Source organism: Lepisosteus oculatus, chromosome 14 (assembly GCF_040954835.1).
Source record: "Lepisosteus oculatus isolate fLepOcu1 chromosome 14, fLepOcu1.hap2, whole genome shotgun sequence".
NCBI classification, from domain to species: domain Eukaryota; kingdom Metazoa; phylum Chordata; class Actinopteri; order Semionotiformes; family Lepisosteidae; genus Lepisosteus; species Lepisosteus oculatus.
The window spans coordinates 42,118,284-42,140,928 of NC_090709.1; the positions used below are offsets into that span (position 1 = coordinate 42,118,284).

Below are 22,645 nucleotides of genomic sequence, written 5' to 3' on the forward strand. Positions count from 1 at the left end.
TACTCTCACCTGCGACAATCCTTACGACACCGGTACTCTCCTCACAGGGGCTGAGCACAAGGCCAAACTGGATTTGACAGAACTGCATCCTGCAAAATAAAGGTTGGCTTAATTCAGTGCTGTAACACGGTCAAAAGACACCTACTCTGGAAAAGTCACCCGAGAAGGTGACTCTCACCCACCACCAAGTCTCCAACTCCACCCATGTGAATATATTGTGATATTTACAGCCAACTCTCCAGGAAAAGCCAGTCAAGTACTTCAGCTTCAAGTCTTTTACACAAAAAACACAAGCTCCCCCTTTTAGGAGGAATAATATAGACAAGCAGAATCCTCAACATGAACACCAAAACAACACTTGATCCTCTTCTAAGATTTCCAACAGAAGTCAACTCCCCTCACAAACAAAACAAAAGCCACACACCTTTAAAGCCATTAAATAGGCCCAGCATCCCTCACAGCTGAGACTGTTTAGACAGGAAATGAGCAGGCCAGTTCCCCCCCTCGGCCTCCTGGGACATGTAGTTCCATGTCCCCCTACACACAAGAAACTACAAATCTTTAAAGAGACAGGGATGAAGAGGGTAAAGGCTTCTCAAAACTCCAGGCCCAAAGCACCCTCCCTCTTTGACCCTGCCCTCTGGAGGTTGAATTAAGCAGTGTAATTGACTGAGAGTGAGAAGGTTCTTTAAGAGCCTTTAGAAAATAGCTGTGTGAGTTCCAGGTATCAACTGGATCTGGACTGAACGTGATGAAACACTGTAATAAACTTAATGTCTTCATAATATGCCGGCAGCCTTATCACCCTGCAGCTCCCAGCTGGCAGCCCCCACTGGAGCTCAGCAGAAGTGAGCCTGGTCAGTACCTGGAGGGGAGACTCCTGGGAAAGCTGAGGTTGCTGCTGGGAGAGGTGTTAGTGGGGCCAGCAGGGGGCGCTCTCACCCTGCGGTCTGTGTGGGTCCTGATGCCCCAGTATAGTGACGGGGGACACTGGACTGTAAACAGGCGCCGTCCTTCGGATGAGAAGTAAAACCGAGGTCCTGACTCTCTGTGGTCATTAAAAATCCCAGGGGGTTTCTTGAACAGAGTAGGGGTGTAACCCTGGCGTCCTGGCCAAATTTCCCATTGGCATCTTAATAATCCCCATCTATGAATCAGCTTCATCACTGTCCTCCCAGTGTCCTCCACCTGGTGTGTGGTGAGCGTACTGGCACACTATGGCTGTCGTCGCATCATCCTGAAGTCCTGAAACAACTATCAATTACACAATGGACAGTGCCGAACTTCACACAACACAGACTTGACTGATAGTACTGGACACACGTCACTGCATCAATCTGCTAAACATACACTCTATACTGACAGAGCTGGAAACTGCACACACTTGCACAGATAGAACTGCATACCATACACACAGTACTGCACTGACAAGCAGTGCCCTTTACACATGCAACTGAAAGAATTAGCATGATGTGCCCAGCTGAGGACACAGAGACGCACTCCAGTGATTGGGGGACACTGGGAGCTCAAATCTCACCTTCATCTTCCTCAGAGTGGAAAACCAGCCCATCCTTCTGCTCCTTCCAGACAGAGAAGAAGAGCACAGACTGCCTGAGAGCGGGGCTGGATCTGGACTGGAGCACCAGCCAGCAATACTGATCCATCACCCTGAGTGTAACTAGTACAGTCTGTACACTGATCCAGTAATACTCACACAGCCCCGATCATCATAGATATATAATTCTCCACACTGTACACTGATCCAGTAATACTCACACAGCCCTGATCATTATAGATATATAATTCTCCACACTGTATACTGATCCAGTAATACTCACACAGCCCTGATCATGATAGATATATAATTCTCCACACTGTACACTGATCCAGTAATATTCACACAGTCCTGATCATTAGAGATATATAACTGTACACACTGTACACTGATCCAGTAATATTCAAACTGTCATTATTATTATAAATATATAATTCTCCACACTGTACACTGATCCAGTAAATTCACACAGTCCTGATCATGATAGATATATAATTCTCCACACTGTACACCGATCCAGTGATATTCACACTGTTTGAGAGCAAGGCTGTACAACTCCTTGCAAGTCCTGTATATGATATGATGTGCTGATATGATAATTGTGCAGACTCTGTCACACTCATGCACATACAATCCCTCTGTCCGGATTCCTGGCTCTGAAGGCTGGCAGCACCTACCTGGCGGAAGAGGAATTCACTCACTGCGGGGTCATTAGGGTTCAGCCCTTCATCCAGCCTGATTGTCACCCTCATCCCTGCTCTGTTCTCTGTGGAAACGCAGGAAAACATCTAAGCAGCCTCTCTGGATTACTGAGCATAACTGAAGCTGGTGGTAATGCAGTAATATTGAATTCCTGGGCAGAGAGAGAGAGATTAGCCCGTGGAAGCTTTTAAAAGGCACTTTTTTTTTGCATGCAACACACTAAAATGTCCCACCTGCAATATTAATAATAATAATTGCTTACACTTATATACGCTTTTCTGGAGACTCCACTCAAAGCACTTTACATAAAACCAAGGTCCTGACCTCTCTGTGGTCATTAAAAATCCCAGGGCGTTTCTCGAAAAGAGTAGGGGTGTAACCCCTACAATCTCCGATATGTTCTTTTTTTACGTCTGTTTTGCTTCCAGGTTTCCTGGTGCCTCACCCCTCCTCCCTGGAACTCCCGAACAACCGAAAAAAGAAGAAGTGGCCTCTTCCGGTGTTCCCTGTAATTCTTAACGGCCTGTGTGTGCAAAAAGTTCAAGTTGTGCAACTCCCCCCCCCCCCCCCAGTGACACAAACGTCTGCGCCCTAAATTGAGCGGATGTCGAGCTCGTCAACCTGAAATGATCGTTTTCGTTAACGTCGGCATTCTCGTAGAGACCCACAAGACCGGGACAGCGATTCAGCGAGCCCAGGCGTAGAGACTAGGTGTCGAGCGAGCAGGAGCGGGGAGGTCCGAGACTGCGACAGCAGCGATATCGACGAGCGAGTAACGGGAATCATGCGCACAGCCAAGTTGGGCCTCTCGCAGCCTCTCGTTTGTCCCTTCGCCCACTTCCTTTTTACCCATCATCCTCCTCTTTTAATAATAATTAATAATAATTGCTGACACTTATAGAGCGATTTTCTGGACACTCCACTCAAAGCGCTTTCCAGGTCATGGGGAATCCCACTACCGCCACCAGTGTGCAGCCCCCACCTGGATGATTCTCCAGTCCACTCAGCACACAGCAGCTCTCAGTGGGGAGGAGAGCAGAGGGGTGAAGCCAGTTCAGAGATGGGGGTTATTAGGAGGCCATGATGGGTAAAGGACAGCGGGGATATCTGGCCAGGACGCCGGGGTGACACCCCTACTCTTTTCGAGAGACGCCCTGGGATTTTTAATGACCACAGAGAGTCAGGACCTCGGTTTTACGTCTCATCTGAAAGACGGCGCCTGTTTACAGTCCAGTGTCCCCCGTCACTGTACTGGGGCATTAAGACCTACACGGACCGCAGGGTGAGCGCCCTCATCTGGCCCCACTAACACTTCCTCCGGCAGCCACCTTAGTTTTTCCCCAGGAGGTCTCCCACCCAGGGACTGGCCAGGCTCACACCTGCTGAGCTCCAGTGGGGGGGGCTGCCAGTTGTGATCGGCAGGGCGATATGGAAAAAGAACACAACCCACCTTAGAAAGGGCACACGTGTCAAACTCCGAGCACAGTCCATCGCCTTTACCACTTGGCCACCTCGTCAATCGATTAATTTACCTTTTACTCCTACTGCTATTAACCTGCCCAATTTGGACGACGGATGGTATATTTCATTTATTTATGTATCCAACATGCGCGTATCTTATGCATCACACACAATCGGTGACCCCATTGCTTTGCTTTTGTTCGAAAGTGTGAAGAGTTCCTGTTTTCGGGAAGGGGGTCCCTGTGGTGTTAAATGCGTTGTGTATTGTGTTCTGTCTTTTACCTGCCAGTACAGCACATCTGGGACACTAAAGGCAAGGAAGTACAGATTTTAGCCGAAGAGAGTTTTAGACCAAAGCCCACTAAGCAATGCCTGCCCTTTGTGACCAAAAGCGTCCGAAACGTTAGCGATAAAAGCTGAACAAATTCGAAATCCCGTAGATATCACACTGCTGTAGCGCCAGGCAGCTGTGGGGGCTACATAATCCCTTCACGTGAGATGCTTAGGAGGTCAAAATAAGTCATGATCCCTCTACGACAGGTTTCCTGCGTCATCTGTGTCCTGGGAGTGATTGTCTCCTCTCCGCACTGATGCGGATTTTGAAAAAAAAGATGTAAGTCATAAAACCAAGACATAAACCTGCAGTAGCTTCACTGTAATCAGTTCAGCCGGCTTGATTGAATCTGGGCTATTGCGTCAGCAACAAGATGGGATTTGTGGGGGAGGTTATCAGCGTGAGCCCGCTGGTGTTTACTCTCATCTGAATGAGGAGAGACCCGTCTCAGAGACCTGATCTCATTACTGTATCTCGGCAAACATTGACATTACAGACGGTACACTTCACGGGAGCGCAACTTCACTAAGAAAGAAAACCAGGTATCGGGACCGAAAACAAGAAAAGACAGAGCACTTGAGCGTTTTAAGGGACTCATACCACGTGGCAGCGCCATTTAAATATCAAGAAACGCATATCCCCCAGTGGGTTCCTGCTTTTAAACCGCAGACATCAAAGGGGAGCTGTGTCGATGTCATTTCCCCCGCGAATTTAAGGAAGAAAACAGGAACAGGACAGGAAATAAAAAGATTAAATTAGAAATGAAAGAAACAAACACCAACTGGCAGCACGCTAAAACCAAGGCACAGATAAACCAGATATCTCTAATCGCGTTACGCACAAAGCCCCCGAAAGGAATTTGTCCCGGAGAAACGGCTCAATGAGATCCCCCCCCCTCTCTTTGGTAATTTATGGTTTGATTGTGAATTGTAAAGACTTTTGAGAGCTGGTATATACCAGCTGTAGTAGACTGGACAGGAGTTTGCAGGGCCTTTCCTGAGGTGAAGTTAACTGATCCAAGAATCTCATCTTGTTGTGTCTGGAGAGAAGCTGGGGTATCGGCTTCAACCATAGGGCTGGGCAGCTTGTTCCCCACCCCCACCACCCTCTGTGTACAGAAGAGCCCCCTGTCCTGACTGGAGGAGCTCACCCAGCTGTGTCTGGAGAGGAGCCTGGGTATCGGCTTCAACCACACGGACAGGGCGGCTTGTTCCCCACCCCTGCCACACTTTGTGCAAAGAAGAGCCTCCTGTCCTGACTGGAGGAGCTCACCCAGCTGTGGCTGGAGAGAAGCCGGGGTATCGGCTTCAACAAGATGACTGGACGGCTTGTTCCCCACCCCCACCACTCTTTGTGTAAAGACGTGCCTCCTCAAGTTCACGTTTATTGTCAAAATACTCATACACAGGCATATGGCACAACGCAATGCTATTTAGCTAGCCCTCAGACGGTAAGTATTACAAAAAAAACAACAACAACAATACAATTGAATAAGAAAAGACAGAGACAACAGGCAGTGTGCAAAACAACAACAGGCCACAGGTAATGTGCAAAACAACATCAGTTGTCCAAAATCATACACCAACAGAATGAAATAAAGGATAGAAAATGATGGGGAGTGAGTTTCTTGACATGGGAGGTAGAGGTCGATTTCAATGTGTGTTTGGGTTTTTGGTAAGAGAGAAGGCACTGTGAGCTTCAGCTCGTAGGTGAGGTGAGAGGCTGGGAGTTTCATAGTTTGATAGTGTGGGGGTGAAAACTGTCTCCGAGTCTGGTAGTCCGGGCCCCAATCAGCGCTTGATTGGCCGTCTTAAAGGCACACACGCCATTTAACGACGCAACGCGGTTGCCCGGTAACAGGACGTCGACGGACGTGTTTATCCTACGCACTCCGCGGGGGTTGTTTGCGAAAGACATTAAAAACGCCACACGGCTCCGACGCCGGCCTTAAGTGTTGAATGTCATACCTTCCCCCTCCCCGACATCGCAACAAGCCGTGAAACGAAACAATACAGATACCTACCACCCGACAAATGTCTTCCTGACAACAGCCCAGCGCTTCATTATTTCAATTCCAGAATATTCTCCTCTTTTTGCCTTAGTGGTCCGTATGGTGGTCACGTAATAAACTATAGACGGACAGGTAAAGCCAGTAGAACTATTGGCAGGTCCAATGTCTTTGGGCTCTTTTTTTAAAAAAACAAACCGCATGCAGGAAAAGACGAAAACAAGTAATAGGAAATTATATTTACACCCCCCGTTTATAGCAGCTCAAGGAGACGTGGCTGTTGTCTTTTCAGACTCCAAATAAACAGCAACGGACTGGGAAGCTCTTTCATTCCTGTCGCCTTGTAATATTGGACGGCAGCGCTGTCAAATGAGCCCCCGTCACATTCGTCTTTGACCCCGAGCTCCGTTTTGAAGTAAAAACCGGCTGTAACGTCTCCCAATTCGACCTCAGAAACCCGCATTTGCGCGCTGAATTCATGGTCCAATACACCGAATCGCTGTAGTATTGTATGATGATTTTCGACGATTTTCTACTCTTGTAGGAGGTTATGTCGGTATTCACGTTCAAATTGGTGTGTTGGACTTCTCAGAGACGACGAAACGACAGCGAAAAAGACAGTCGTTTGAGAGTGTATGTCGAATTAATGGTACGTTTTGAGAGCGGATTGGAGTATGTTGTGTTTATGGCACATTAACAAAGAGCTCTCTCTCTCTCTTTCCCGAGGTAAAATGGCTGCCACACACGCGCTAAAAAAAACCCAAAACAATCCATTATCTGGTCCCACCCAGGATAACTGCCCAGACCTAGAGCCCTGATAGCTGATGTCCTATTGTTTAACTTCTATCAAACTCTGTGACCGAAATGCAGGCCTGGTTGAGCTCAAGTTTCCTCCATTTAAATATGACACAAACTGCAGTCGTGCACATTAAAGCCCAGGGAAGATATATCTCATCGCCTAAATCCCATAGGACCCGGAAACAGCCGCCTCAGATTTATGCCCTATACTATGAGAAATGTGTGGGATCTTGTCTGATCTCGAGCTAGGTTTTTTTGATGCCCAAGTAACATCCAGCTGTAAAGTCTCTTTCAGTGCAGAAAACACTGCTCACATCTGGTCTTTTAGCTCACTGTGCTAGTCTTAACAGCGGTCTCCCTACCAACTCACTTAACAAACTTCACATGCTCCAAAACTTGGACTGCTGGTCTTCAGACCCATGCAGAACTCTGTGACCACATCACCCCCATTCTGATGTGTCTTAGTAATAATAATCCTTACACTTCTATATAGCGCTTTTCTGGAAGCTCCACTCAAAGCACTTTCCAGGTAAGGGGGAATCCCACTGCTGACACCAGTGTGCAGCCCCCACCTGGATGATGCGCCAGTCCGCCAGCTCTCAGTGGGGAGGAGAGCAGGGGGATGAAGCCAGTTCAGAGAGGGGGGTTATTAGGAGGCCATGATGGGTCAAGTCCGGGGGGGAATTTGGCCAAGACACCTGGGTAACACCCCTACTCTTTTCCAGAAGCACCCTGGGATTGTTAATGACCACAGAGAGTCAGGACCTCGGTTGTACGTCTCATCCGAAGGACGGCGCCTGTTTACAGTCCAGTCTCCTCCGTCACTATACTGGGGCATCAGGACCCACACAGGCCCGCAGGCTGAGCGCCCCCCTGCTGGCCCCAATCACACCTCTGCCAGCAGCAGCCTTAATTTTTTTCCCAGGAGGTCTCCCCTCCAGGTGCTGCCCAGGCTCCCGCGGAGAGCTGCTCTGCATTATTCATCCTTCTTCAGAAGCCTCCCAGCGGCGACAGAATGCCAACAATTTGCTTGTAAATGCAGGCAGGCACCATCCCGTCTCCCAGCCCCCTCGAATGAGAGCGTGGGTCCCAGGTTTCAGGGTTTTAAATAGCAGTGCAATTATCATATATCATATATCACATATCACATATCACATATCACATATCACGTATCACATATCGTATATCACATGTTGACTTATAAACACAGTTCTCAGAATGGCCAGGAACATCACGACTGAATCCATTACATTCTCAATTCATAATGCTCCCATCAGGGAGACGGTATAGGGGTCCAAATTGTCCTTCGTCCCCTCTGCCATTAAACGGCTCCTTCAATGTATGTAAATGTATTCCCCCACCCCACCCCCCTACCTATTTATTTATCCATTTATATACATATCACATACTGTGGGGGGGGATTCCATGTGATTTCGTGCGGCTTTTGTATTTTGTCTGATGGATTTTCTACTGCTGGGGGAGAAAGCCCCCCCCCAAACACGTCCTGCTGGTTTTTCTGGAAGAAGAGAGATCTCAGTCTCGATCCGTGCAACCTTGGAGGAGTTTCTCCAGATGCAGGGAAGGGGGGTCTTCCTCCATTAGAGTTAAACATGGAGGATAATTCAGGGGTGCCTTACAAAGTCCCTGGGTGCCTTAAGATCCCCTCAAAAGATCCCCTGAAAAGCCACGCACACGATACCTCTTGTAATTAATGTCAGTTCGTGGACTTGTGCCTGACGTCAGCCCGGTTGACCAAACAACCTCATTTCCCCTCCTACTGAAAGCAGCCCCTTGAAATGGATTTATTTTCCTGGGGCCAAACAAGCTGTCGCTGGCTTCTGCTTTTATAGTGACTGTACTGAGTCCCCCGGCCGAGGTGGGTGACTGTGTCCAAGGATTTTCAGGATAACGAGACGTCGTGTTCATTTGTGTGTGCTATGGGCCGACCCTGAGATCCCTCCGCCAGGCCAGCGCAGCCTCCCGCGTGGAGTTGAGATTGAATTCAGAGGGGGGCGTTAAGGTCACAAAGTGATGTCGGTCGCTGGGCGATGACATCATGTCGCCGTCCCTGATTGGCTGCGATCCCTGCTGAAGCCAGCCCCTTTGCCGGAGCAGCGGGGCCTGATTGGTCGGTCGCTGGGCGGTGACGTCATGTCGCCCTCACCGATTGGCTGCGATCCCTGCTGAAGCCGGCCCCTTTGCCGGAGTAGCGGGGCTTGATGGGGGGGGGACGACAATACCAATGGCAGCGCCGTGGAGATAACCACCAGGGCTTCGCGCCATTGGCTGGCCCCGTGCAGGCCGATAGGATCAGCAGGGGGAGGTGGGAAAAGGGGGAGGGGCCAAAAGCCTCTCACATTTGTATAACAGTGAACTTCAAGCGGCACATCAGAGCTGCAACCTGGAGCCAGAAACTCAAGTTCAGAGGACAAGGACATTTGGCGGCCATCTTGGGAGAGCTGAAGGCCCCCCCGCCCAACAAAAAGAGAAATGAGTAAGTATACTGCTTTTTTTCCGTTAAGAAGCTAAATACCAATCAACATCTTTCACAGATTTGATGATATTACAATATCCTTGCAAAACCTCTCATCGTGCTTCATGATAAAGGATCACTGCCGTGATCTTGGAAAAGGAGGCATTTAGCTTGTTAGGAAGTGATGTTTTGTTTTTAGAGTCACTTCGATGAGGTGCAATTTCAATTAAAAAAAAAGACACTATCTGGATACAGAACCTTTTTTTTTCCCTAGCCGGATGGATAAAATGAAAATTAGCAAGTGCCGCTTTTAATTAATAAAATGGCGGTCATTCGGCTTCATTAATGTGCTGTTTTTATGGGTCAAACAAACCCTATCTTTGCTTCGCGGTAGGAAATTTTTCTGCCTTCTGTATAATGAACACAACACTATTTTGACCCATTCCGGTCACTTGGAAAACGAGCATTTGCTTATGTTTGGAAAGAAGTGCTTCTTTTTCTGAGTCACTTTGATGGGGTCTGACATCTACCACTATCAATTTAAAGAAAACATTACCTAGATATAGGTAACCTTTCTCCACACTGAGTGGGTTCAGATGATTAAGGACTGATTTATCACTTCAAATACACTGTTTTATCTTCTTTATTTTATTTGATAAAATGAAACTGGAATTCAGAAGAAGGTAGAATTTAAAGCCTTTCTTCCTTTTACGTGATGAAGACCATGCATTCAGACTATTTCAAAAAGAAATGCTTATTGTGTGAGTTCTCATGTGAGTGTTTCTTCTTGGGCTGACTTTGATGGGTGATAGATATATATATATGTGTGTGTGTATGACTTGTGTATGACTCAATTAAGGCAATAGGTATCAAAGATACCCATGCATATAGGTTTTTATGCTTCGTTGTTGAGAAATTATAAATGAGTACTGTTATATTCATGTTAAAATCTACAGCTCTCGGCCTCCTCAATGTGTTTTGGTGTAAAACGAACCATTACTTCACTAGCTCAGACAGGATGTGAGGACTTTAACCCTCAACAACACTCATAAAGACGGCAGTACACTGACCCATTCAGGTCGCTTGGAAAAGGAGAATTTAATTGGTATGTTTGCAAAGAAGTGCTCTTTCTGGGTCACCTTGATGGGGAGTGGCACGTACAACCTAAGGTTCAAGAGCCGACATTGAATTTGTTGGCCCTCAATGTACTGTCTGATGTGGTGACATTTTGGTTCTGAAAACCCCCTGAATTGCACTTAACATTTAAATATGTCAAGTTTCTCCAATTGGAGGATGGTAATAATAATAATAATAATAATAATAATAATAATAATAATAATAATAATAATAATAATAAACTTTATTTTATATAGCGCCTTTAAAGGTGGCTTCTCAAAGCGCTTTACAGGACGACAATAACAATAAATAAGAAGACTACAACAATAAATAAGAAAATTTCACAAGACAGGACACAATTATAATTATAACAATACAACAATAACAATAGAGGAGACCGTGGAAGATGGTATTAAGAAGAGCAGAGGGGTGAAGAATGGAACCAGTTAAGTAAAGGCTTTTCTGAAGAAGAAGGTTTTGAGTCTGGATTTGAAGGATTTTAGAGAAGGTGACTCTCTAATATCCTTGGGCAAAGAGTTCCAGAGCTTGGGGGCGCAGCAGGAGAAGGCCCTGTCACCCATACAAAAAACAGGACTGGAATAAAGTGGTGGGAATGGGATCTAAAATAGATGTGGTGGGTTTCATGCGCGTAACTAGTTTGTTTAGGGATGCTGAGTCAAGAAGAGAGAAGCTGGAGAGACGGGAACCAGAGAAGTTGGATGAGGAGGGAGGAGGTGTGGAAATTATATCTGTAGTGGAGAGAATTTGATGCCGGATAATAATAATAATAATAATAATAATAATAATAATAATAATAATAATTGTTTCTGGACACTCCACTCCGTCCTTCTGATGAGACATTAAACCGAGGTCCTGACTCTCTGTGGTCATTAAAAATCCCAGCGCGTTTCTCGAAAAGAGTAGGGGTGTAACCCCGGCGTCCTGGCCAAATTTCCCATCGGCCCTCACCAATCATGGCCTCCTAATAACTCCCCTCTCTGAACTGGCTTCCTCACTCTGCTCCCCACTGAGAGCTGGTGTGTGGGGAGCGTTCTGGCTGCCCTTGCATCATCCAGGTGGGGCTGCACACTGGTGGCGGTAGTGGGATTCCCCATTACTTGTAAAGCCCTTTGACTGGAGTGTCCAGAAAAAGCGTTATATAAGTGTAAGCAATTAATTAGTTAAAAATGAGGATTAAAAAAAGGGGTGTAAATTCCATTTCTACCCATGATTCCTGAGGTGTGGCTTCTAGAAACCGCATGTGAATCGAATCGAGTGGAGCCTTTGTTCAGCCTTTCGCTGAACGGTGTGTTTGTGAATTTCACTTCGTATTGAAATCTGTCGTTTTGGTTCATTGGGAGGAATATCTGTAACGAAGGTTGAGGCTGGTCTTTTTAACATGCCTCTTTTCTAAGCCGAAACAATAGTTCAGAGGTGACAGTGGTGTCCCGAGTGTTAGGAATCTCGGGGGTTTTTTTGTTAATGGGAGGCCCAACATTGTGGCTTTCAAAGGCTTACCTATGTTTTTGTTTTCGAACTGAATGAAAAGGTAAAAAGGGACACAGAAAGGGCGTTGTGGTCTCGCGCACCTTTTCAATATCCCAAACGACATGAAATTGAAATGCGGCTCGCCACAGGGGCCCCTTCGGCTCCTCACACTTTTAAATCGCCCTGCCTTCCAGACCGAATCGGACTCCAGCTGTGGCCGGGAGCTCGTCGTCAAATTTTCTGGCGCGGCAAACTTGACGCAATTGAAAAGGGGCAGATTTGTGAGACGTCAAGCCCCCGAGCTTGCAGGAAACCTCCAGCTCGGAAGAGCAAAGGGTTTCTCTATCTCTGAGATAGAGACAGGCTGCCATGAAAGTTAAGTCCTGTTGAAATGAATAGTCCTTTAGCATCTAGAAACAGGTAATAATGATAATTAATAGTAATTGCTTACGCTTCTATAGCGCTTTTCTGGACGCTCCACTCAAAGCGCTTAACAGGTCATGGGGAATCCAACTACCTCCACCAATGTGCAGCCCCCACCTGGATGATGCTCCAGTCCGCTCAGCACACAGCAGCTCTCAGTGGGGAGGAGAGCAGAGGGATGGAGCCAGTTCAGAGAGGGGGGGTGATTAGGAGGCCATGATGGGTAAAGACCAGGGGGGGGGATCAGGCCAGGACATTGGGGTAACACCCCTACTCTTCTCGAGAAACACCCTGGGATTGTTAATGAGCACAGAGAGTCAGGACCTCGGTTTGACGTCTCATCCGAAGGACGGCGCCTGTTTACAGTCTAGTGTCCCCCGTCACTATACTGGGGCGTTAGGACCCACACAGACCGCAGGGTGAGCGCCCCCTGCTGGCCCCACTCACACCTCTTCCAGCAGCAACCTTAGTTTTTCCCAGGAGGTCTCCCCCTCCAGGTACTGTGTAGGTGGTGTAGGGCCAGAGCCAAAATGTTGCCCCTCTTTTTTTCCTCTTTCCAGCACAGGAATAAACCTATTACTTGTTCCCTTGCAGACGACGCATGCTGACGCGGCTCCTTCCCAGACCGTCCCGATTGTCCTGTCTTTCGCCGACGAGGGGCTGGACGCCCCTTCGCTTCGGAAAATGGGGGAGCCTTGAAATGATCTGGTCCGCTTGCGAATGGGTGACCCCCACCCTGAAAGAAACTCACACAAAGATGGGGGTAGGACTGAAAAGCCCCTCGCCCGTTTACCCCACCTGTCCCTGGCACATGCAGGCCACTTCCAAAAAGGGGCGCTTATTTTGTTTGTGGCCCAAGTAAGTGCACGTTTTTTGGGGTGACTTTGATGTGCGATCGCAGTCGGAAACGGGTTCGACATGGCGTTAAAAGAGATCTCCTCCTTTCTTCCACCCGACATGATATAGTCACAGCCAATACGCTGTCCCCTTCAGGTCACTGGGAAATGGGAGCATTTTACTGTTGTGCCTCCATAGAAGCGCTCCTTTTTTGGGTCACTTTGATGAGGCGTGACACTTATTGCTCCAATCAGAGCTATCGTCATGTATCGTCGCTATCGGGTGTTGGGATGGTTTTAATTGCAAAGTACTTGTTGATAGAAAATGGCTTCTTTAATTTAAGCAGCCATCTCACCCCGCAGCTCCCAGCTGGCAGCCCCCCCCACTGGAGCTCAGCAGGTGTGAGCCTGGTCAGTACCTGGAGGGGAGACCTCCTGGGAAAAACTAAGGTTGCTGCTGGGAGAGGTGTTAGTGGGGCCAGCAGGGGGCGCTCTCACCCTGCATTCCATGTGGGTCCTAATGCCCCAGTATAGTGACGAGGGACACTGGACTGTAAACAGGCACCGTCCTTCAGATGAGACGGCAAACCAAGGTCCCGACTCTCTGTGGTCATTAAAAAAAGCTTCCTAATAATCCCCCTCTCTGAACTGGCTTCATCCCTCTGCTCTCCTCCCCACTGAGAGCTGGTGTGTGGGGAGCGTTCTGGCGCACTATGGCTGCCGTCGCATCACCCAGGTGGGGGCTGCACACTGGTGACGGAAGTGGGATTCCCCATGACCTGTAAAGCGCTTTGAGTGGAGTGTGCAGAAAAGCGCTATATAAGTGTTAGCAATTATAATAATATTAATTATTTCTTGGTAAAATCAACTTTTCCTTATAATCGAGGGAGGGTATAAAGCCCTTTTTCCTCTTACAGTGATGAAGACAATACTACATTGACAGGTGGTGTAAAAAGCCTTTGTTCCCAAAGGAAGAAATGGGACAATATTCTGTCTCGCTCAGGTGACTTGGAAAGGGAGTACTTGCTTAATTTGTCTGCAGAAGAAGTGCTTCTTTTCTGAGTGACTTTAGTGGGGTCGAACGCCTACTACATCAGTGTAAATAGGGCATTCATTGGTTGAAATGACAATTAAACCCAAGAGTTCAGACAACGGAAGAACTTCTTCCTCAAACACAGTAAGGACAGCGCTCTTCTGACCCATTCAGGTGACTTGGAAAAAGGAGGCTTTTCTTGGTATGCTCCCAAAGAAGTGCTTCTGTTTCGAGTCACTTTAATGGGGTGTGACATCTACCACATCAATGTAAAGAAAACATTACCTCGATAGAGGTAACCTTTCTCCACACTGACTGGGTTCAGATGGTTAAGTACTGATTAATCACTACACTCTTCTGCACTACACTATCACAACACTACTCTGACCCATACAGGTGACTTGGAAAAGGAGTACTTGCTTGTTGTGCTTGTGAAAGAAGTGCTCTTTTTTCGAGTCACTTTGGTGGGGTTGTGACATCGACATCATTGTATTTACTGATAAAAATGAAGAGCGCATGTATTCTCCCTATATTTTTTTGGGAAGTTGAGCCTTAACTTTGTTAGTAGTGGTGTGTAAAAACATTGTTCCCAATGGAAGAAGACAACAGGACTCTGACCCATTCAGGTGACTTGGAAAGGAGTGGACTGAAAATCAAACCAGAATGAAACATGATATTGATACATGAAGCATTTCTGTGTCCAACAGGGCGAGAACAACACTACTCTGACCCACACTGGTGACTTGGAAAAGGAGTACCTGCTTGTTGTGCTGGCGAAAGAAGTGCTCTTTTTTCTAGTCACTTTGGTGGGGTTGTGACATCGACATCAATGTATGTACGGATAAAAATAAAGAGCACGTTTGTTTTCCCCATATTGTTTGGTAAGATGAGCCTTTACTTTGTTAATAGTGGTGTGTAAAAATATTGTTCCAACTGGAAGAAGACAACAGGACTCTGACCCATTCAGGTGACTTGGAAAAGGAGCATTTTTACTGTCACGCTGGAGATGAAGTGCTTCTCTTCTGAGTCACTGTGATGGGGCGTGGCGTCTGCTACACCGATCCAGAGAAGAGATTTCCTGACCCACAGGTGAACGTTTTCCATGCTGAATGGCTTTGCAAAACAAGTCAGAAACCTCCTCACGTCACGGTTGAAGGTAAAGGCTTTGATCCTCCAGCACGATGAAGATGACACCACACTGACCCATTCGGGGAGATCAACGCTACTCTGACCCACACTGGTGACTTGGAAAAGGAATACTTGCTTGTTGTGCTCGTGAAAGAAGTGCTCTTTTTTCGAGTCACTTTGGTGGGGTTGTGACATCGACATCATTGTATTTACTGATAAAAACGAAGAGCACATGTATTCTCCCTATATTTTTTGGGAAGTTGAGCCTTAACTTTGTTAGTAGTGGTGTATAAAAACATTGTTCCCAATGGAAGAAGACAACAGGACTCTGACCCATTCAGGTGACTTGGAAAAGGAGTAGACTAAACATCAAACCAGAATCAAACATGATATTGATACATGAAGCATTTCTGTGTCCAACAGGGCGAGAACAACACTATTCTGACCCATTCAGGTGACTTGGAAAAGGAGGACTTGCTTGTTGTGCTTGCGAGAGAAGTGCTCCTTTTTCGAGTCACTTTTTATGGGTATCATTTATCATTTAAGGAAGACATTTCCTGGATCCAGGTGAAGTATTTCCCATATATGAAAATGAAAACCATGCTCCCAGATAAAGGTTGAATATAGAGCTTTTCACCCTCCCAACATGATGAAAACAGCACTACATTGACCCATTCAGGTCACTCGGAAAAGGAGCATTTTTCAAATTTGTTATGCTCACAAAGAAGGGCTTCTTCTTTCGGGTCATTTGGACGGGGTGTGCCGTCAGGTGTGTGTGCTGGGGTACGGCAACTCCCCTCCTCGAGAGAGGAGGAAGACACTGCAGAGAATGGTCAATATGGTCTCACTGTGGTCTCACAGAGATTCAACAGCTCTGCGAGGACCATTCTGGCCATCAGAGAGGACAGTCACCACCCCGGGCATGAGCTCTTCACCCCACTGCCCTCAGGCAAGAGACGCAAGAGCAGACGGACACTGACCACCAGATTCCTCAACAGCTTCTACCCACAAGCAGTGAGATTGGAAAACACATTTGGCCAGGCCCCTCGGACAACACCTACACCCGCTACCTCATTGTGATTTCTTATTTATTGCCCATCGGCAGTCACTGTTTACACGTCTGCATTGTTTACATTCAAACTGTTGACTTGTTGACTTGTACATTGTCTACTGTTTGTTTGTATACTGTATTGTCTTGATGCACTGTTCTAACAATTGAGAGACTTCCTGTCGGTACGAATTCCATTGTACCAGCACATATGGCAATAAAGTTCCAGTTCAATTGGATTCAATTGACCATTTTCCCTGTGGAAATGAAACCTACGTTTCCATGTTTAGGAACCATTAAGCTGCTTAACCTTGAACTTCGTGGAAGAAGTCAATGAGTCAATTCTTTTGCTCGAAAACGACCTTCCACCTTATCCTTGGTCCTATATTGTTAATAAAACCCCCCGGATTCATACTTAAAGGCTGCATTTGTGTGTTTTTCTATATAATAGTTCTACAGCAGCCCAGCCACCAGTAATGTCCCATATTGTATTGAAAAGAATTGCATTTTTTTATCATTTTTTTTTTCTTGATCAAACAAAGCATCAGGCTTGGTCCCGGGGTCGAATGCGAATCGTGTTCTCTTATGACGAAGCTATACACAAAAGCTGTCCGTTTAGTCCACTTCTGAGCGAGCTCTGAAAACTCGCATGCAAACTCTTGATTTGCGACAGTTTTCATGTTGTGAGACAGCGCATTTCCCAGCATTTTCTGTGAATATACAAATCAGGACACCGTCTTGGATGACAGAGTATCATCATAGTTTATTATCGTCCAGACTCCTGGGAAAAAATACAGTTGCAGCTGGAGGGGGGGTTAGTGGGGCCAGCAGGGGGCGCTCTCACCCTGTGATCTGTGTGAGTCCTGATGCCCCAGTATAGTGATGGGGACACTGGACTGTAAGAAGGCGCCGTCCTTCGGATGAGACGTAAAACCGAGGTCCTGACTCTCTGTGCTCATTAACAATCCCGGGGTGTTTCTGGAGAAGAGTAGGGGTGTTACCCCAGTGTCCTGGTCTAAATCCCCCCCGGTCTTTACCCATCATGGCCTCCTAATCACCCCCCTCTCTGAACTGGCTCCATCCCTCTGCTCTCCTCCCCACTGAGAGCTGCTGTGTGCTGAGCGGACTGGAGCATCATCCAGGTGGGGCTGCACACTGGTGGTAGTGGGATTCCCCATGACCTGTGAAGCACTTTGAGTGGAGTGTCCAGAAAAGGGCTATATAAGTGTAAGCAATTATTAATGATCATGTCCATCAAAGCACCATATAATTATTAGCAATTATTTATTATTATTGTTTATTTCAATTTCTCTCTTTCTAACATCCTTTTTTTTTACCTGCGCTGGAAATGCATTGTATTCCTTTTTTTTTAATTGACCCTGTCTATTATTTTCTGTTTGTCATTGTGTTCTATTTGATAAAATAATAATAATAATAAGATGGTTAACCATGATGTTAACCGATTTGTGTGTGTGTGTGATTCCAGGTGGCGTTTCAGACTTGGTTGTGATAACCGGGGTTAAACGACAAATAAGTCAAAGCTTCTGATTCTGTTGCCCTAAAAGCAAACCCTAAAAGCAAACCTTTACACAAAAAAACAAACAAACAATGACTCTCTGGGTGTTTCCCAGCCCTCGGTTGTAACGACCCAGCTGGATGAAATAGGTGCCCTTTGTGAAACTCAGTGACGACCTGCTCGTTAAACAATTAATTAGAGAGCGGGTCTTGAGGGAGGGAACCATCTGTGCTGGGGGGGACGCTGTATATAAGCAAAGCTCTGGGAGCAGGTGGGGTTTGACAGTAGTTGTGGACCGTCTACTGTGAGTAGAAATACACTGATCACTACTGCACCGTCTACTGTGAGTAGAAAATACACTGATCACTACTGCACCGTCTACTGTGAGTAGAAAATACACTGATCACTACTGCACCGTCTACTGTGAGTAGAAAATACACTGATCACTACTGCACCGTCTACTGTGAGTAGAAAATACACTGATCACTACTGCACCGTCTGCTGTGAGTAGAAAATACACTGATCACTACTGCACCGTCTACTGTGAGTAGAAAATACACTGATCACTACTGCACCGTCTGCTGTGAGTAGAAAATACACTGATCACTACTGCACCGTCTACTGTGAGTAGAAAATACACTGATCACTACTGCACCGTCTACTGTGAGTAGAAAATACACTGATCACTACTGCACCGTCTGCTGTGAGTAGAAAATACACTGATCACTACTGCACCGTCTGCTGTGAGTAGAAAATACACTGATCACTACTGCACCGTCTACTGTGAGTAGAAAATACACTGATCACTACTGCACCGTCTGCTGTGAGTAGAAAATACACTGATCACTACTGCACCGTCTGCTGTGAGTAGAAAATACACTGATCACTACTGCACCGTCTGCTGTGAGTATAAATACACTGATCACTACTGCACCGTCTACTGTGAGTAGAAAATACACTGATCACTACTGCACCATTCCCTGGATTTGTTTAATTAATGAGATTTCATGTGGAGAACAGCGCTTTTTTCCGGTGAACAAAACAAATGCAACTGCAGTGGAGCAGCGCTCTCTCCTTGCAGTGACCTTGACAAATTGATTTGAATCTGGGGCTAGAAAAGCACCAATATGGGGTGGCTGCAGATTTGCGATTTGAATTGGCAGAGCCTATAGTGGGAGAATTTGACTAGCCCTTCATCGAGCTGAAGACGGCCGAAACGCAAAGCCATTTTCTGGCATCTGTAGAGCAAATCAGTGTGGGATCGATTTGCTCTGATCGCCCCCCCTCCCCCCCCGGGTCGTTTGACAAAGAACTCAGCTGGTACCACCCAGCTCTGACAGGTCTGTAAGAACAAGTCACACCAGTAGAGAGCTGGAGAAAGACAGCTTTCACGCCCGAGGGAGAGGCCGACTGAAGACCACAGGCGGAGTTCAGGTCAACACAGAAGGAGGTAAGTTCTACATGGAAATATGCAGACCAAAAAAAATGGGATATTTCAAAATGTTCAATTTCAGGGAAACCTCTCGAATAAATCACGAACCCATGCTGGACTTGTAAAAGGTGCAGTCGATTTAAAACACATAGGCAGTCATGCGAAACAGGACAGAAGAAAACGGTGTGGTTTACGGAGCTCATCATTTTAAACACTGGTAGACGGGAGACATACCCACAAACATTTTGGAAATTTTCCACAAAACTATTCTTTCTCATCCTGTAAATGTTCCACATCTTTTATTTTGTCCGGTTTCTTGCGACTTTCAGTTGGAATGCAGTAATTTACCGTTCAGGAAATTCCCATAAAAATGGTTTTACTGGTTTTTGTCTTAATTTGTACTACTGGGAAAAGAGCCTTTTGAATATCTCCCAGAAAAGCATATACCACTATGAACCAGCTATTACCTAAGACTCTTCCATTGTCTTTAGAACCTCAGCAGAGAGCGTCACAAAACAGGAGTTAATTCCAACTTATTTTACCCTGCTTTGAAGCATTTGGGTGCATCTGGATTTAGTTGTCATGCCAGAAAAAAAAGGGCATCAGCTGAGTGTGTATTGAAAGTCGTCTTTATTTTTTATGCATACGGGAGTCTTGCGTTGCGACACAAGACTTAAAAAGACAGCGCTTACAGTGCTCTTTCATACAGTGAAACAATACAAGATGACTGCTTGCATTGTGGCTATATCTGGTCGTTCTAGAAAGCTGGCGAGTAGGTATATTTTCTTTACTGCCAGCTTGTGTGTTCAGGTGGCCCCTTCTGCTGAATGGACCATTTGTTCCCAGAGAGCTCACTGGTCTTTCTCTGAGAACTATGCTAGCGATGTGTAAAGACACTATGCGGCTGTTATCTTTTGAGACCAGCCCTCCTGAGACAGATGTTGTCAAATACAAGTGAAAAAATATAGTCAGCAAGATATAATACCAACTTTTAGCAAGACTTTTAGTTAATTCCTTCAGTTGTGAAAGTGTCACAATGATAAAAAAGTAATCCCTGCTAATATGCACGTGTTTCGTCATGAACAGCCCATGAATTCGTCCAAAGTTAATTTTCCTGAAATTTAGATTTAAACGTGTTAAGAACACAAAAGGTCCCTTTCTTTCTGAGCGATGTGTTTGCGCACCGTTTTCCCGATAAATGTGAATTGAAACTGTTCTCCATGCTAGGAAGAAAAGCTGTCTAAACGGACACCAATGAGGGTTTTGGTCTCCCGGTCGGAGAACTCCACAGTGAACTATGCCTTTCCTCTACTGTCTCCTGAGCCATCGAAGCAGAACTGTCCAATTCCACTCGGCATACGGAATTCTGCGGCATCCCAGATTATAAGGGCTCGTCACTGTGATCTAGCTTTGCTCTTAAAAAAAAACACTGTAACCATCAAAGATGTTTCTTGTAAGACGCAGATCCAGTGGAAACACGTTCCCCTCCTTACCAGTCATTAACTAGTTAAAACACTTCTTCCCTATGTTACTCCTACACACATTTGGCCTCGCTTTGTCCTAAGGCTGATACGCCCCCCACAATGCCCTCTGACATGCCTGAACTCTTGCTCTTCCTGACTTCCTAACTGCTATGTCTGCTGGAGACTATCTCAGCAAGCAACGGGACTGAGGCAGGGTTCACTCCTTAACTTCCTAACAGCTTTTATAATAGTTAACAAAAGATAGTAATATTCTGATTGTGCCCTCCGTAAACTATCATTACTACGCCTTTCAAACTGTTGATGGTGTATAAATGCACCGGGACGCTGTCAACCATAATGCATTCGTTTCCTAACACAACTGTACAATTATACAAACAAATTTACGCTATGGCTACCTGTACCAACTCTAGACACTAGCAAGAGTAAAATCTCACAGACTGAGGAGACTGTGGTGGCGTTATTTGCATAGCAGATGCCTCTTATCTAAGTGGCTTATCTGTAGTCAATCGCGATCTCTGCACTGATACCACACTGATGCAAACTCGCAACGCACTGCAGGAAGGAGGAAGACAAACCTTTCATGCTCGGTCCTAGTGTAATTTCAGCTAGTCCATTTTCTAACTGCTTCTTCCAATTCAGGGTCACAGGGGGCAGCTGGAGTCTATCCCAGCAAGCAACGGGCACAAGGCAGGATACGCCCTGGACAGGACACCAGTCCATCCCAGGGGACACACACACACACACCCTGCACAGGACACTAGTCCATCACAAGAGACACACACACACTCTGGACAGGACACCAGTCCTTCATAGGACACGCACAGACACATGCACACCCTGAACAGGACACCAGTCCATCGCAAGAGACACACACTCACCCTGGACAGGACACCAGTCCATCACAAGAGACACACACTCACACATCCTGGACAGGACACCAGTCCATCACAGTACACACACAGACACTCACACACCCTGGACAGGACACCAGTCCATCACAGGACACACACACCCTGGACAGGACACCAGTCCATCACAGGACACACACACACCCTGGACAGGACACCAGTCCATCACAGGACACACACACACTCACACACCCTGGACAGGACACCAGTCCATCACAGGACACACACACACCCTGGACAGGACATCAGTCCATCACAGGACACACACACACCCTGGACAGGACATCAGTCCATCACAGGACACACACACACCCTGGACAGGACACCAGTCCATCACAGGACACACACACCACTCACACACCCTGGACAGGACACCAGTCCATCACAGGACACACACACACTCACACACCCTGGACAGGACACCAGTCCATCACAGGACACACACACACACTCACACACCCTGGACAGGACACCAGTCCATCACAGGACACACACACCCTGGACAGGACACCAGTCCATCACAGGACACACACACACTCACACACCCTGGACCGGACATCAGTCCATCACAGGACACACACACACACACACACACACACACACACACACACACACACACCCTGGACAGGACACCAGTCCATCACAGGACACACACTCACACACCCTGGACAGGACACCAGTCCATCACAGGACAGACACACACACACACACACATTAGGCCACTTTAACCCACCAGTATGTTTGTGTGGTCGGTGGGAGGAAAAGGCCACAACTGGAAACACTGGGTTCAATTTCATCGCTAGAGGTGACCACAGGGGGGCGTGACCACAGTGCGGGTTCGAAACGATCATGGCCGGAGCTCACAACCGAAGGCCTTGTTAACGAGATGTTTCTCTTTCTGC

At 46.7% G+C, this 22,645-nt stretch overlaps 1 long non-coding RNA gene across 1 annotated transcript in view; it reads left to right on the forward strand.

Annotated features, from left to right (window-relative positions):
• The window catches only part of LOC138243307 (uncharacterized), a 176,176-nt gene that overhangs the window by 85,304 nt on the left and 68,227 nt on the right, over window positions 1-22,645 (forward strand). The gene's annotated exons all lie outside the window — the stretch shown is intronic.